We start from the raw sequence: 16902 nt of genomic DNA, 5'->3' as shown, positions 1-16902 counted from the left end.
GCCTGTACTGAAGCCTACTTTTTGTGTGCTTCAAACCATAGTTCTGGGCAAACTGAGCAATCTCCCTGGATGAAAATTGAGGTCTGTTACTCGTTCTTGCTTTACCAGTAGCGCAGAGTTGAGAAGAAGCAGATTTCGTAGGAAGTATCGGGGCGAGGTCAAAAGGGCTGAAGCAGTGCCTTTGTTGTTGAAAGGGGATGAAGAGCACTGCATAGGTCTCTCAATTTGCTGCGACGTTGGAGCTTTACGAGTCATATTCAACAGTTTAAACGAAGCGTCGTCCACTCACCGCTGCGCATAGATGTAGCGTCTCATGCCAGTGCAGGATATTGCTTCGAGTTCATGTTTCTTCACGAGCGCGTCTTCTCTGAACTCGTTCAAAATGACTGCAAAATGACTGTTAAGCTAACCAGACGCATCGTCATGCTCCTCTAACTCGACTTCAGAGCAAAACAAGAGCGGCGTTGGGGGGCAGATCACTTGGCAGACGTAGCTGGCATTGCAGCGGATAAAACATTTGTGGTGGTCCTAGCTTAAATATACAGTACCATCGAATGACTTCAGACAGACTGGTGTCGTCCACTATTTATTACTGCTCTCTAACTTATTCCTCTTCAGCATTTCATTTCTCTTCTTCAGTTTCCCTTTTCAAACTGCTTCACCCTCCCCGACTTCTTTTGCTTACACCTCCAGGTGTAGTACTTAAGCCCATTACCAATGTAAGCGCACTCAGTTTGTCCTGATGATCCTAGGTACCAAACTGTCTTGAGAACACCGTTCTAAGGTGCCGTTTTAACTACAGGAAATGGTCCATAAAACTGATCACTGGCCGTGCAAATTCCTTTGCGGATTAGAACAAAGACTTGTATATCCGGAATGTCACTGTTGCGTCTCTTGTTGAAGTTCCTCTTCATGCGCTGTCTATAGGAGTCGCCTTAGCTCTCGCCTTTCTTGGTTTCTTTGAGGACGAGCTTTTCAAGGAGGCCAAGCTCGCGGTCAGCGGGGAAGGTAGGGACCACTCCAGAGGCAGCAAACAGAGGACTACATCCTGGGCAACTGGTGTCTGGTGGCAGCCTCGAGGCAGCCCTTCCAGCCACCTTAAAATCTGGGGGACATTTTTAGGTATTGCTTGATATCTCTAATGGCATGTTCAGCCATTTGCCGCAGGATGGTATGACGAACAAAATTTCAAAATCATGGCATAGTCTCTTGTCCACGTAGCCAGCTTTGCACTTTGAAAGGCAGGGCTGTTATCACAAACTATGACCTTGGTGCACCTGAAACATTCTGATTGAACGAAAGCAATAACGCTGTTGGCATCTTCCCTTCCTGCTTTAATCATTGCCATTCGTGTGCATCCGTCTATGCCAAGCAGAAATGCTTGTTTTCTTGGTACCCTCTCCCTTCTTTTTCAATTCAGTGAAATCTAAGTGAATCATTTCAAAAGGGATGCTGGAGTATTTAGGCATTATCATCACATCTGTTGCCTGCTTAAACTTCACTTTGTTCACTTGGCATAGATGGCACGTCTGAATGTTTTCTTTCACGTCCTCCTTCATACTTGGCCAAGTAAATTTTTTCAGGACCTTGTTGTAGGTGCGACTGAAGCCGTCATGTCCCCCCCGACTCTGGACTATCATGGTACAGACGAAGTATTTTTGAAACCATTTTCAATGGTACGTGATATTTCCCATCAACAAACTTCATTTTCTCAGTTCCTTCCCACAACTTGGCGCAATTTATTTCTTCAGGCTGCTCACTTGTATTGTGAACAAGTAATCTGGACAATGCATCTGCATCTGTTAGCAATGGACCAGGGCGATGTGATATCTCAAAGTCAAACTGTTGTAGATAGTTCACCCATTGAGCAATTCGTCTCTTTCATTGTGCCATGAGATGTGTCAAAGCTTGTTTATCAGTAAATAGGGTGAACCTCGCACTCTCCAGGTAGGCACGAAAATACTATACAGCTTTTAAAACAGCCAATGCTTCTTTTTCAGTGGTGGTATAATTAACTTCAGCAGTCTTCAAAGTATAGCTGTAGAAGCAGACTACATAGTGCTTTTGATGATCAAATAGTTGCAACGGCTTCTGAAAAGAACTGCACCCGTTGCATAATGTGACGCGTAAGTATTGAGCACAAAAGGCATGGAGAAGTCCGGTATACGAAGAATCGAATCTGATAATCTCAGTTTCACTAGTTTGTTGTAAGCTTTTTCACACTCCGGGCTTCATTGAATAGAGATGTCCTTTTGCATCGTACGGGTGGACACCTGGTATTTACAGCATAATCTTTGTGAAAGACCCGAAGTGCCCAGCTAGGCCAAGAAATACCTGCAGAGAGTGGATATCGTATGGTGTCTCCAACTTCGAAATTCTTTCAACTGAATCCTGCTTTGTGCTTTTTGTAGTCCCGTCAAACACTGCTGAGGAACACAACTTTGTCTTGAAAAAATGAACTTCTCTTGGAGTTCACTTTGAGCTCAGCTAGGCTAAGAGCATTCAGGACTTGTGAAAGATTACTTTGATGCTCTTTTTTCTGTCTTCGAAAAAATCAGTACCTTATCTATGTATACATTTCAAAATATTCCGAGGTAGCGCTTCAGTATATCATTCATTATCTTTTGAAACCAGGCTGGAGAATCTTTCCATCCAAATGGCAGGCGGCTGTATTCAAACAAGTGAAATGGTGTCACAAAGGGGGTGTATTTCTTTGTGTCCTCAGTCAAAGGATTTGCCGGAAACCCTTGCATAAGTCAATACGAGAAAACCAGTGACATCCACCCATTTCGTCAATAGTTGTACCTATCCTGGGCATGGGGAACAGTATAAGCTCTGTTCGTTGGTTGAGTGCCCTATAATCTGTACAAAGACGGAATGTTCCATCCTTTTTTGGAGCGATAGTGATAGGAGAAGCAAAGGGCGAGGAGGCAGAAGGTCGAATGATCTTTGCGTCCACCATTGCCTGCAACTCCTTTTTCAGCCATGTCTTCTTGCTGCGGCGGCTGCGTTTCCAATGGAGGCAGCAATGTTGTAGGCCCGTGTGCTCAGATTTAAGTGCACGTAACCCCAGGTGGTTGAAATTTCTGGAGCCCTCCACTACGGCGTCTCTCATAACCATATGGTGGTTTTGGCTCATTAAACCCCACATATCAATTCAGCCATGTCTTCTTTTCTCTGGACATGTTATATGGAGCTCTTCTTACCACGGTTTTATCAGCAATTTCAAATGGCACTTGATGGGACTTCATTTCCGGGGGGCAGCTTCCAGTGCAGGCGAGCTCAGGGTACATGGCTTTGATGTCTTCTTTGCAATGAACAACTCTTAATAGACGAGGTGTTGCATCCTTTGTCGTCCTGGGGGACTCATCTTCAACAAGCACTTTGTCATCCCAGTAAAGGATAATCTTGAGCTTCTTTATGTCAAGGCGAGACAACAGAAAGTCGTATGCTACATGCGGCATTGCCAACACAGTACTGGTGACAGAATGACTTTGAAATTCAATGACTACAGATACCCACTCGTTATGTGAGCTCACCAAGCCATCATATTCTTGTACTCGAATGACGCCCCGCCGCGGTGGTCTAGTGGCTAAGGTACTCGGCTGCTGACCCGCAGGTCGCGGGATCGAATCCCGGCTGCGGCGGCTGCATTTCCAATGGAGACGGAAATGTTATAGGCCCGTGTGCTCAGATTTGGGCGCACGTTAAAAAACCCCAGGTGGTCGAAATTTCCGGAGCCCTCCACTACGGCGTCTTTCATAATCATATGGTGGTTTTGGGACGTTAAACCCCACATATCATATCATCATCATTGTACTCGAATGACTTCACCAGCATGCGAACTATTGATGTCGAGTCGCTCCCTGTTAAGCTCCAATATCCGCCAATGCATTAATTTTACACCATCAATTTTCAATGATATATTGAGTAGGCTGGACGATTATAAATACACTGTCTATCGGCCGCTATTCATTTGATTGAAATCTCTCAGTTCAGGCAGTAAGTGGTGGAGAGCTGAATTATGCGCAGAGCAGGAGGGAGTTTCAGCACTGGCCTCGTCGGTATGCACACATTGCCATGGAGTATCTGTGCAGCTATGTGCGTACTGACTCGTGGGTAAGTGGGCGTTAATGTTGCATCCGTCATGCCTGTTCAAGAGAGATTTTTCTTCCCATGAATGCCCTCCACGTTCCTTTTCTACCCTCGGGAACAAATTCTTGAGTCCTTGGAGCCGTCAACGTAACTTTTCTTCGAATCTCTAGATAACCCCTGCATTGCTAGGCCTAAAACAGTCTGTGAGGAAAGATTAGGCTCCACTACGTGTAGCTGATGACATTTCTTTTGGTAATATTTTTGGGGGGATCCAGATTTGTACTGGTAAGTTAGCACATGATCCCATCTTTGCGTAGCACTAACTTCAAATGCAGCAAAAAAACTCGCTTTCTATTGCTCCCAACAAAATGGCGCCTTGTCAAAAAGTTGCAAATCGCACCACTTTTTAGCCATGACATCAAGGTAATGATGCAAGTTTAGAATTTTATCGACATCTAATAGCCACTTATTCTTTTGTGATGCATATTCCTAAAGAAACATTCATTTTTGTGGACTCTGAGCACTTTCTTCAAAAATATCCAGCTCCACCAGTCTTTGCATTGTTGGAGCTCTGTTCAGCACATCAGAGAGCTTTTTCATTAGCTCACTAGTCTGTGTCATCTGTCGTTGCTGCTCTTCAATAACTTTTATTAACAAGCTCACCTTCTCTTTGGCAGTCACTTGCGTGAGTCGTGAACATAGCATAGGTTGATGGACAAGCTCTTCTAGTGCCTGTAGACTCAGATCCACCTTCACAGATTCCATCTGAAGAAGCTCTTCGTAACCAAAGGCAGCGTCCTTCATCACTTTCTCAGTCAATACTGCAGAACTCACATGACGAGGAAGATCCGTTTTTGGCTCGCCTTGAACTTCGAAACCCGTGAAAATGACATGCTGCGATGAGGTGTGGTCAACAAAGAACTTAATCCACATGTCCGCCTTTGGCTTCGCAAAAATTGCGTAGGGGTCCTAGCTTAAAAACAGTACCATTGAATAACTTGAGACAGACGGTCGTCGTCCGCCATTGATTACTGTTCTCTAACTCCTTTCTCCTCTGCATTCCATTTTTCTTCTTCAGTTTCCCTTTTCATACTACTTCAACGCTAATGTTTCTCAATTGATACTGCACTGTTATTTTTATAAATACAAAATGCGTACTTTCGAGCAAAAGGCAAGCATGTTTGTTGTAAAATGTTTTTAAAAATATTTCACTATTCTTGATGCCAAATCTGGAATGCAATGGCAGAGCGATGCACACCATGATGGTTAAATTGTCCAGGTTTCACTTCTACCTTATGATTACAGAAACTTTTTGCGGTAAAGTTTACGTACAAAGGAATGAAGCAAGTTTCAATTGAATATGATTTCATATCACTTTGTTTTATACTTGACAATCAAGAACGTAATCCATCTGAAGCAGATCCGAAGCCTGTAATTCCCATAATTCCCCATATAGGTATACCAAGGAGGTTATAAAAAACTGTTGGAGTGGAAGCCGTCTATACCGGCCTGTATGATCGGGTGAAACTAGCGGAGGCCATCTTGTGGAGGGCAAAAAGTGGCCTGCCAAGAGTTTTGCAGTGCTCGTCGACGTCTTTTCCCGCATATTTTAACAGCTCAATGAGTTTCAAGTTATATTTTAACATTGCAGGATATCAGGCGAGTCGTATTAGGGGTCTTCGAATCAGGACCAAGTTCCTCTTCCTTTAGAGCTCGCAGAAATTCAAGTGTTCATGAATTTTTCTTTTGTTTCAACAGTATTAACACGCAGCTGTTGCCAACTAGAAATAAAATTCGTACAAAACTAGCGTTTTCTTTGCTACATCAAACATGAAGTATGAAGGAATCGCAAAGAATAAAACTTTGAAAAATCTAGCACGACAGATAGCAGTACATGCAACAAACCTACGTACCTAGTGAATACTGTTTATGAGAAAGCAAAATAAGTAACGCTGCCTTTACTGACAGCCTCTTTTTTTGTGTGAGCGGCTTGCGCCAAAGATGCAGGCATCTTTCACAGGCATGGAAGCAACATGTAACTTGGTGCATAGCGAGGTGCCCGACTAAAGCAAACAGCCAAGGATGGAACTATCAAATTTATTTCTGATGTATCACATACCTAACCTTCATCCAGGGAATGATTCCACTTGCAGAGTGTCTGTTGCGATAGTAGGGCACCATTGAACTTCGAGCGCACATGTTAGTAGGCTGTCAGTGAATAAAAATTAAGCGTCAGGGCAAAAGTATGCAATGCTGGAGAAAATTTGCCTTTCTGTTCTCCTGTCGCCTTAGACAGCAGCTGCTGAACATTACTAGAGAATGTTAACTAAATACTTCAGTTCCTTCATTAGATAGAAGGTTTTTTTTTTTTTTTTTTTGATGGACTTCATAACCTTTAGGGCTGTCTCGTTTCTCGCATGCAGCCTTCGCTTGCAATGTTGCAAGACTTTCACCTTTTTTTAGGTTCATTTTTTTCTTCTTCAATAGCATGCATTCTTTCCCTGTACCATTCCTTGGTTGGTAAAGGCAAGGCAGCCTGCCCCGCGGCGGTGGTCTAGTGGCTAAGGTACTCGGCTGCTGACCCGCAGATCGCGGGATTGAATCCCAGCTGCGTCGGCTGCATTTCCGATGGAGGCGGAAATGTTGTAGGCCCGTGTGCTCAGATTTGGGTGCATGTTAAAGGACCCCAGATAGTCAAAATTTCCGGAGCCCTTCACTACGGCGTCTCTCATAATCATATGGTGGTTTTGGTACGTTAAACCCCACATATCATCAATCAAATCAAAGGCAAGGCAGCCTGTTCATGTGTTGCCGGTGCATCCTAGTTGCATGAAGGGTCCCGTGGTTCCAGGGGTGGCTGTTTCCTTTTAGCCTGAAATACAAAGATTTCTTTTGTTGGGGAGCAAAAGGCAACGTAAATCTGCAACGTTGTTGAAATTGAATGTATACGCTAATCTGCCAATAGCTCGTGTGTCAACTCTCCTAGAAACACCCTCACGCACTAGCGTAATTTAGAATCTGGAGATGTGCACACAAAGGAAGTGGTGAGCATGCATTAAACAGGCTTGCTTCAGTACTCTTCCAGTAACACATGTCTACTCTATGTTTTAATGCAAACAGCTGCACATCTTAAAACATCTATCATGCTTACCGGTGTCTGTAGTTCTTCTGGGAATGCAGGAAACACTGTAGGCATTGTGCCTGAGCACAGCCGCGTGGTTTAGGTGGTCCGGTCAGAGTAGTCCAGAGCTAAGTGAACTGAACACAAGTGGTCTTCATCTATTGCTTGCCAACTATCGCAACGAACAGCTCTTGTACAATGTTTCCAAAGTTTCCATAGCTCAGCGTCCTTCAGAAACCTAGCAGCAAAATAAAAAAAGAATGAACGGTTTTATGTACGCTAAAGCAGGTCACGGGATCGCAAGTCGGCCAAGGTGGATGCATTTTCGATGGAGGGGAAAACACTTGGGGCCCCTGTACTTAGATTAGCGGTCTAAGTTTGCAGAACCCTCTACTACGGCGTCTCCCATAACAATATTATGGTTATAGGACGTTAAACCACAACAATTAGCTTTTGTGTGCATGTGCCACTCAGCGCAATTCGAGAAGCGTGTTTTAAATCTGCATTCACAGCCACTACTTACATGTAGAATGTCACTCCTGGCGTCGTCTTTGAATGGTTTGTGCAACCGTAAGCCACACATGAGATAACTATGACAGCGGCGTTCAAATTACATGCCGTGATCGTGAATTTAAGCACCACAGTCGACTGTATACGTACGCACGTAAAGGAGGGGCTGCGGCCACTGGCGTGTTTCTTGCCCTCCACAATTTGGCGGCGCGGCGGCTTCATTTCACGAGCGCTTCCTCCACTCCAGCAATTTTTTTATAACCTCCTTGGGGTACACGTGCAGTTGTAGGAGCCCATGTAGACTCTAGCACCAGATTCCCCTCTAGGTATTATTGTGTGAAACTCAATGGCTAGTTGTGTTCACAACAGCTGACTACTATTTGAATGTCCACGTTAATGCCTGGCCACCGAATCGTATTGTGACGGGGCGAGATCTAAGCTTATAGGATAGCGTCCACCGAGAATAGGCAGCCGAACATGATGGCTGAGTTCCCCCTCGCGCAAGCACCTAACGCACTGACGTCTTCTTGATCTTTGCAAAGTGCCACGCTTGCTCCTGTCAATGATGCACCATAACATCACTCCCCTGCGGCGGAAGCGCCGTCACGGCGCTTAGTACGGCGGCGACAAACGAGCAGGGTGATACGGTTTGAGTCTGGAAACGTGTACAACGTCCGTCTGGAGTGAGGGGGTCAAAGAGGCATTGTTTAGAGGTGCGATCTCGTACCTCACGTCACTGAGTTGTCGTAACACTTTGTAGGGGCCATGGTAGTGTGGTAGTAGCTTCTCTGATAAGCCGACTTGGCGGTTTGGTGTCCAGAGAAGTACCAGAGACCCCAGCGAGAAGTGCACGCTTTGGTGGCGACTGTCATAGCGGTCTTTTTGGTGCGCTTGCGACAAGTGCAGCCGATCATGGGCAAGCTGACTGGCTGTATGGGCTTGAGAAACGGCATCGCTGGCGTACTCAGTAGACAAGGGGGCAGCCGAAGGAAGGAGCGTGTCAAATGGTAATGCTGGATGTCGGCCAAATAGCAAATAAAACGGTGAACAACTAGCTGTGTCGTGCTGTGAAGAATTGTACGCGAACGTGACAAAGGGGAGTGCTTTGTCCCAGTCACGGTGATCTGGTGAAACTTACATTGACAGCATCTGCGTCAGCGTCCGGTTTAGACGCTCGGTCGATCCATTTGTCTGTGGATGATAAGCAGTGGTAAGCTTGTGCTCAGTGGAGCGGGCGCGGAGAATGTCATCCATAACACGTCAAAGGAAGTACCTTCCTCGATCAGTAAGCAGCTGCCGCGGAGCGCTGTGATGAAGAATGACTTCATACAAGAGAAAGTCAGCGACGTCAGTGGAACAGCTTGTCGACAGTGCTTTAGTGATGGCCAAGCGTGTGACGTAGTCTGTGCCGACTGCAACCCATTTATTTCCGGAGATGGACGTAGGAATCGGGACCCAACAGGTCAAGGCCAACCCGGAAGAATGGTTCCGTCGGTATGTCAATAGGCTGTAGGAGGCCAGACGGTAGCACAGAGGGGCGCTTGCGGCATTGGCAGCAGTCGCAAGCAGTGACGTAGCGAACCACAGAACGATACAGTTCGGGCCAGAAAAAGCGATGTCGCACACGATCGTAGGTACGAGAAACGCCTAGGTGACCGGCTATAGGTACGTCATGTAGTTGTTCGAGAACGCTGGTACGCAGGTGATGGGGAAGCATGAGTAGTAATTCCGGACCATCAGCATTGAAGCTGCGACAGTACAGAATGTTGTCGTGCAGTTTGAACAGGCGAACGGAAGGGTCTGTTGGAGCAGAGGTCAGAAGCTCGATGATGGAGAGTAACGACGGGTCACATCGTTGTTCGGTGGAGATATCACCCAAAGCGTGGATGGAGAGAACGCAGGGGTCTGAATCAAGGTCTGTCAAGTCGGGCGTTTCAACCGGATAACGTGACAAACAGTCTGCGTCTGTGTGCAGGCGTCCCAACTTGTAGTGGACCACGAACGAGTATTCTTGCAGACGGAGTGCCCAGCGACCGAGACGTCCAGATGGGTCCTTTAGCGATGAGAGCCAGCAAAGAGCGTGATAGTCCGTAACAACGGAAAAAGTTTGGCCATACAGGTAAGGCCTGAATTTTGCCACGCCCCACACTAAAGCTAGGCGTTACGCTCAGTGATGAAGAACTTCCGTTTGGCAGGTAAAAGAAGACGACTGGCGTAAGCAATCACGCGCTCCTTCCCGTGCTGTCGTTGGCCAAGGACCGCCCCAATTCCATGGCCACTGGCATCGGTCCGAAGCTCTGTAGGTGATGCGAGGTCGAAATGGGCCAGTATTAGTGGCGTAGTCAGTAGATGGATAAGAGCCGAAAAGGCGTCCGCTTGCTCTACGCCCCATGTGAAGGGAATGTCCTTCTTTAAGAGATCAGTAAGCGGTCGAGCGATGTCGGCGAAATTGCGGACAAATCGACGAAAATAGAAACATAGCCCTACAAAACTTTGGACGTCCTTGCCCCGCCGCGGTGGTCTAGTGGCTAAGGTACTCGGCTGCTGACCCGCAGGTCGCGGGTTCGAATCCCGGATGCGGCGGCTGCATTTCCGATGGAGGCGGAAATGTTGTAGGCCCGTGTGCTCAGATTTGGGGGCACGTTAAAGAACCCCAGGTGGTCGAAGTTTCCGGAGCCCTCCACTACGCCGTCTCTCATAATCATATTGTGGTTTTGGGACGTTAAACCCCACATATCAATCATCAATCAATCGTTGTTACTTGCACTGTAAGCATCATGTGGCTGCTTCTTCGATGGAACACAAGCATTTAACTTCCTATCAAGTAGCGCTTGTGTCACAGTCATAATCAGGCTCTAACACTGTAAAATTCCATGCACTTGGATGTTGCAGGTTTCATCAGAGCGACAGAAACACGAATATCAAAACGAATACACACGTACGCTTTTTGCAACGTCCAAATTGTGAAAATTTGTCGAACAGCAACGTTGTTCGGACGGCACCAGTGAAGTGCGGGAGAAGTTAGCGTGAACTGTAGTCGTAACTGCTTATTTCATTGCTCTAACCATTTCGCTTCGCTGACATCTTGGCAGCATGTGGCGCTTGGTAATATCCACTGTAATTGAGATACATTCAAAGCACAAGAAGAAGCATGCTTTTATTTGGAGCTTACTGAAGGATATTATACAATAAATACAATAAAAGTGACTTACGAGTGTGAAAAAACATTAGCGCACGACGGGACGTGAAGTGCAACTCTCTGCTCGTGAGCTAGCAGCTGATCGTTCATCGTCGCAGTCACTCTCAGCACATTGACAACCATCTATGTCCAATGAAAAATCCTTGACGTCAAGACAGTTTCTTTGAACATCACTGATGAAAGTAATCTGAGGGATTCTCTCTGCCAAACAACTTTGATAGCACCAACAACGCATCATTCACCACGCACAACACCCACATGGCGTCACCCACCCTGTTTATCTGGGGGTGCGGAGATCATTTCACTCCGATACCCTGCAAGAAAGGAATCGCTTGCAGTGTGCTGCCATCTATCAACGAACGTAAAAACAAGCGGCCAAGGTTTCGAAGTGCAAATCGCGAGCTTACGCTACTTTCCGTGTACAAACAATGTTATGGGATTCATGCACTACAAAAGCACTGACGAATTCTAATTTTGTATGCACGTAAAACAAGACTAGTATTAACTAAAATGGTCAGACGTTAACATTTAACTATCCAAAGTGGCTGCAGAAAATCTTGCGAAGCTGATTGGTGTACTCTTCAGGCTATAATCGAAAGCACGAGTTACCACGTATTTTCACGAAAACTTTGCATCTCACAAGAACGAATCAAATGTATCATGTCACGAACGGTCCGGTATATTCACTGATGCACCAAACATGCAAAGTGGTTTGTGTTCATTTCTTGCTAACGCGTTAACACTGTGGCTAGCACCACCGAACAAGGCAGCATTGGGAGCATCTGCCTACTGATCACCTTTGAGAGGACGCTCCTAGGCGACAGTCTATAAATTGCGAATTGCGAATTTCGGCACAAATGCGCTGAAATGGTGGCCCTTAGGAGCCACAAGGCAATGCAGTGTAGTGAAATTGACAGATAAAGCACCCAAGCCACGCTTCTGCCAGTGTAAAAAAATAAAAATAAAAGAGGCGATTTTATGATTGACTTGAATGTACGCCCGCGAAAAAGAAAATGTGCACCACTGTACTACAGCAGTGACATGTGAGCAGCACGTCACATGCTTCTTGCAATGTCACTGCATCATGATTTATGCATTCTTTATGGGATTATAACAAAATAATAGAGGTCAGCTTGATTCAATTCCATATATGTGAACTTCCGATTGGTGGTTGCTCCTGAAAATTTGCGCACTTGCACTGCTACAGCATTCCTGTCTGCAACGTTTACTTCCATAACTCAGTTCAGAAACTTCACTGATCATGTCTTTCAGTCATAGCAGGTTGTGAATTCCGTTACACTGGCCATTACAAATGCTTTATTTTACCAGAAAGAATGGGCAAATGGTCGCATCATGATGTGCTGACGCTGTGAAGAGCAGGTGATAGATATGCTGCCCGCATGTCAGCACTGTAAAGCAGTGAAGCATGTCTTTTCTGCAGGCACACATTTTAGCGGACCATAAGACATTTTTTTGCTGGCAGAAGCTAGGCCAAGCCTTCATCCGTGTTTGCTGCAAAACTAGGCCCTCGTTTTGCAAAAAAACGTAACTCTAGGAGCTGCGAACTAACCAGCGCAGCCTCGGATTACTTTCAATGATTCAAAATCCTTGCATCCAACTTTTTATATGTTTTGTTACTTCAAAAACCTGCTTAATTTAAAGATTTTTTCACATCCCAGTGGCTTCAAATTAACGAGGTTTTACTTAAATTGTTTCTACTTTCACACCAGGACGCACTATATGCTTAGGCGGCATCAAAAACCCGAAATTGCGGTCTTGTAACGACCTCCACAGGGTTGATCACTGGCAATGTGACCCATATTCTTTTGACCAACTCTGCTCTAGCAGATAGTCTTGAACAAGTGAGAAATGCATATAGTAGTTGTTAATGAAGGTGTATTAGGAACATCAGAATGCCACAAAAAAAAAAAAGCCCAAGGAGACTGTATGCATGAACGAAAAGCCGGGGACCACACCACATGTAAGTTCCTAAACCAACTCGCTGCTTGGTGTCGTTGGCTTATTGATGACCAATTTAATTATCTATTGTTGACAATGTAGTTAACCAATTCTCAAAGGGTCAAAGGCAATACCTAGCATGTTTTTAAAACATTTACTGATTTACGGTGTCCTCGATACCTTAAAATACATAGTCATCTACATTGTAGCGCATGTACGAAAACAGAAAATTAGAGCACAAAATTTTAAAAAAGGAAAAGGTTGCCTTAGTAGTCCATTGATGCCACATTATTGGGATGAATTATTTTGGATGAGTGTAATCTAGTCTGATTGTTTCATTTTAGTATCTTTATAGTGCACGTTATCTATTTCATCGACTTTCATTTTTCTGTGTTTCACAATTACACCACTTCAATTAACTTTTCTTGAATTTGAAGATCATCGATAGCAGGCTATCAATGATCTTAAACCTCAAGTTTTGATGCACCAGGAATGATTATGGACAGTAACATCACATATGACATAAAACACACACTGCTCTTGTACATATTCTCACATTTCTGTTTACTTCTTATACTGCCGAGGAAGCCTTGAGCAGCCTTTCAAGTCAAGAGGACGGAGTGCTCATTCATAGCTTTAACGATAGCATCGGCATCATGCGCACCTACTCTAATAAATTGCATATTTCAGCGGATTGCAATGAGTTTGAGCCACAATTTTTTTTTAATGATCGTAACAGCGAAGACTCATTGGATAATTTTTATTGAATAGATTGCAGTGCAGAAAGCGAAAGTGCATCCAACATTCGTTGAACATCGGCAGGTATCCATTGGTAACTTTTGTTTTTATCTCCGAACCAAGTTGTTCCTGCCCCGTTCACTCTAAAAATATCAGTGTATTCTAAAAGCTCACAGCTCTTACCTGCATGGTGTCTGCATTGTGTGGTAATGCTTGTTTGGTCAGCACTGCTTGGCTTCTCTACAATGGAGCTTTAGTGCAAGAAGGCAACCGGCACTGGGCTTTGGCGTTGCACTCCGTAGTGCTAATCTAACAAAAATTGGAAGCTCGAAGAAATAAGCACAAAAAACTGATTTTGAAGAAAGAACATTGGCATCCTAGGCAGTTTCCCCGTTGAAACAGAATTAGTCCCTGTTAATCTGCCTGAAATGCCACCCTTTAACATAGGTTTCAATGGTATCCTGTCTTTAATAGAAAAAATGAAACTGTCATCCTCGACGGGTACCGACGAAATTACATCCAAGCTGTTAAAGAACACAAAGCACATATCAGCCGAGTTTTTGTTTTTGCTGTTTTCCCAGTCACTTTCCTCAGGTATTCTGCCTCTCGACTGGAAGTGTGGGAAGGTCATTCCGGTTCACAAGACAGGTAAAAGAGACTGCCCGTTAAATTATCGCCCCATATCATTAACCAGCGTGTGTTGCAAACTCATGGAACATGTCTTATACACTCATGTCATGCATTTTCTTGATTCTAACAATTTCTTTCATTCCTCTCAACACGGATTTCGAAAAGGCCGCTCATGCGAAACCCAACTAGCCCTTTTCCTTCACGACCTGCATGCTAACCTCGATGGTAACCTCCAAACTGATGCTATTTTTCTTGACTTCACTAAAGCTTTCGACAAAGTTCCACACCAGCGCCTACTAAAAAAACTTTCTCAAATAAATCTACCAGCTGAACTTCTTAATTGGATTGCTCAATTTCTGACTAACCGCTCTCATTTTGTTTTCGTTAACAACATCAAATCTAACTCGCTTCCTGTTAGGTCTGGAGTGCCACAGGGATCTGTCCTTGGCCCGCTTTTGTTCCTAATCTACATTAACCACTTACCTAACAATTTATCCTGCAACCTTCGTATGTTTGCAGATGATTGTGTCATCTACCGCAAAATAACCAACACTTTTGATCAAGCAGCACTACAGAATGACCTTAATGAAGTATTAAACTGGTGTGACCATTGGCTTATGACCCTTAATCCTAACAAATGCAAATTAGTTTCCTTCCACCGCCGCAAAAACCCACTCCAATTTTCCTATGAAATTGCTAACATGCCAGTCGAAACAGCCGTATCCTATAAGTATCTTGGTGTAACATTAACCCCTGATCTTTCCTGGCGAACGCATATCACTAACATGATTTCATCAGCCAACCGATCATTAGGATTTCTAAAACGTCACCTACGTCACTCACCGTATCACGTTCGTCTTGTGGCCTATCAGTCACTAATCCGGTCCAAACTAGAATACGCATCACCCATCTGGAGCCCTCACCAAGTTTATCTGATCAACGCTATCGAAGCAGTTCAAAATCGTGCCGCTCGCTTCATTCATTCTTCTTATTCTTACGATGTCAGTGCTTCATCCCTTAAAAATGAATCCGGTCTATTAAGTCTTTCCCTTCGCCGCAGAATTGCGACGTTGTCACTGTACTACAAGTTGTATCACAGCTCACTCCACCAACCACCTTACATCGCTCCCGCCGCACGCATTTCTCCTTGCACTGGCCATCCACTTCAAGTCTTCCGACCCCGATCTGGCACCTCAACATTTTCTGCATCATTTCTCTGCCGCGCCGCCAAAGAATGGAATGACCTTCCCCACGATGTTGTTTCAATCACCTGTCCATCACGTTTTATTCAAAGTGCATCTGCAATGTTAACCTGTGGCTTTTGTATCTTTGTTGTACAACCCACCCCTTATGTAACACCCCCCCTGTGGGGTCTTTAAGGAAATAAAGTGAAAGTGAAAGTGAAAGTTTCGAGTTAATGCAAGAGCCACATTGATAATCACCATAACACAATGGCATACTGTAAATAATATTTATCTAAAAAGTGCAATCCGCTGCTATATAAATTAAAACACAGCCCGCTGACACTGGGCACCCTTCTTATTTACCTATGCAAGAAGCCTCCAGCAATCTCTGGCCACCTGGTTTCGATTTTTCCCAAGCACACTGGTTTCAAATTAACGGTCAGGTATATGCGCAGGAATTGCAAAGCAAAGGTAACTGTAATCCCAGTACAATGTTAAAGGGACACTAAAAGCAAGTACTAAGATGACATTTATTGTTGAATTACCAGTCCAGAAACCTCGTAGTGTTAGTTTTGTGCCAAGGAAGTGTTTATTTTGAAATATTGTCCGCATTGTGTTAGTGCACTTCAAATCGTCCACCTCAAAGCAGTCTTTCTGATGTCACTGTTGTTGTTCCTAATATTGGCATCATTAGGCACGGCAACAGTGACATCAGAAAGACCCCTTTCAGCAGTCTTCAGCAGTGGCCGCGCAGTAAAAGCGGGCAAGAGTTGCCCGTCTTTATTGCGTGGCACTGACGGTAGCAGCCACAGATTGAAAGTAGAGAAAGCCACAGCAGCAACGAGGACCATTGTACAATTATTTGCTTGCTTGTTATAGCAGGGCCCCGCTAAATGATACCATCTATTCAGCCTAACCATGCGAAAACAGAACTTTTAAAACACTCGCGTCATTCCCTATAGCAGTCGTTCTCAAATGGGGGTCCGCGAAGTCATTTCTATGATCGGGGAAACCTTCACCCGCATTTTTTTTTTAAGCGTGACTATGCTGCGGATGGATGAACTGTCCAAAATGTAGTGATTTGGCAAGTTTATTTGATGTTTGTTGGTAGCAATAAAAGGTAGGCTTGTGGGAATATTCGAATAATAATCTTCAAACAAATAGTAGAGTATTCGCTTCAATTCAAATTTAAATTATTGAAAATTTCGAAGTATTCGCTATGAACAAATAAATGTATATTAATTCGCTTGTAAAGGTGGTTTTGCTGCAGTGTCAGAATGCTAAGTCATGAAAGCACCCTTTCAGCCGAAATCCGCTTCGCCGCGAAGCCCTTCTGCAAATTTAAAGGGGCGCTGCAACACTTTTTGAGCATAGTCAGAAAACGCTGCCCATCGGCAGTCCAGGCTTCCAAGAACACGCGAGCTAAATATATGGTGCAGCATGCGGCCTGTGATTCACACTAAATT

At 44.6% G+C, this 16902-nt stretch overlaps 1 protein-coding gene across 3 annotated transcripts in view; it reads left to right on the top strand.

Annotated features, from left to right (window-relative positions):
- LOC119166710 (nischarin) overlaps positions 1–16902 on the top strand; it is a 289672-nt gene that overhangs the window by 214331 nt on the left and 58439 nt on the right. The gene's annotated exons all lie outside the window — the stretch shown is intronic.

The sequence above is a fragment of the Rhipicephalus microplus genome, unplaced genomic scaffold (genome assembly GCF_043290135.1).
Source record: "Rhipicephalus microplus isolate Deutch F79 unplaced genomic scaffold, USDA_Rmic scaffold_12, whole genome shotgun sequence".
NCBI classification, from domain to species: Eukaryota; Metazoa; Arthropoda; class Arachnida; order Ixodida; family Ixodidae; genus Rhipicephalus; species Rhipicephalus microplus.
This window is presented reverse-complemented; position numbering and strand designations above follow the sequence as displayed.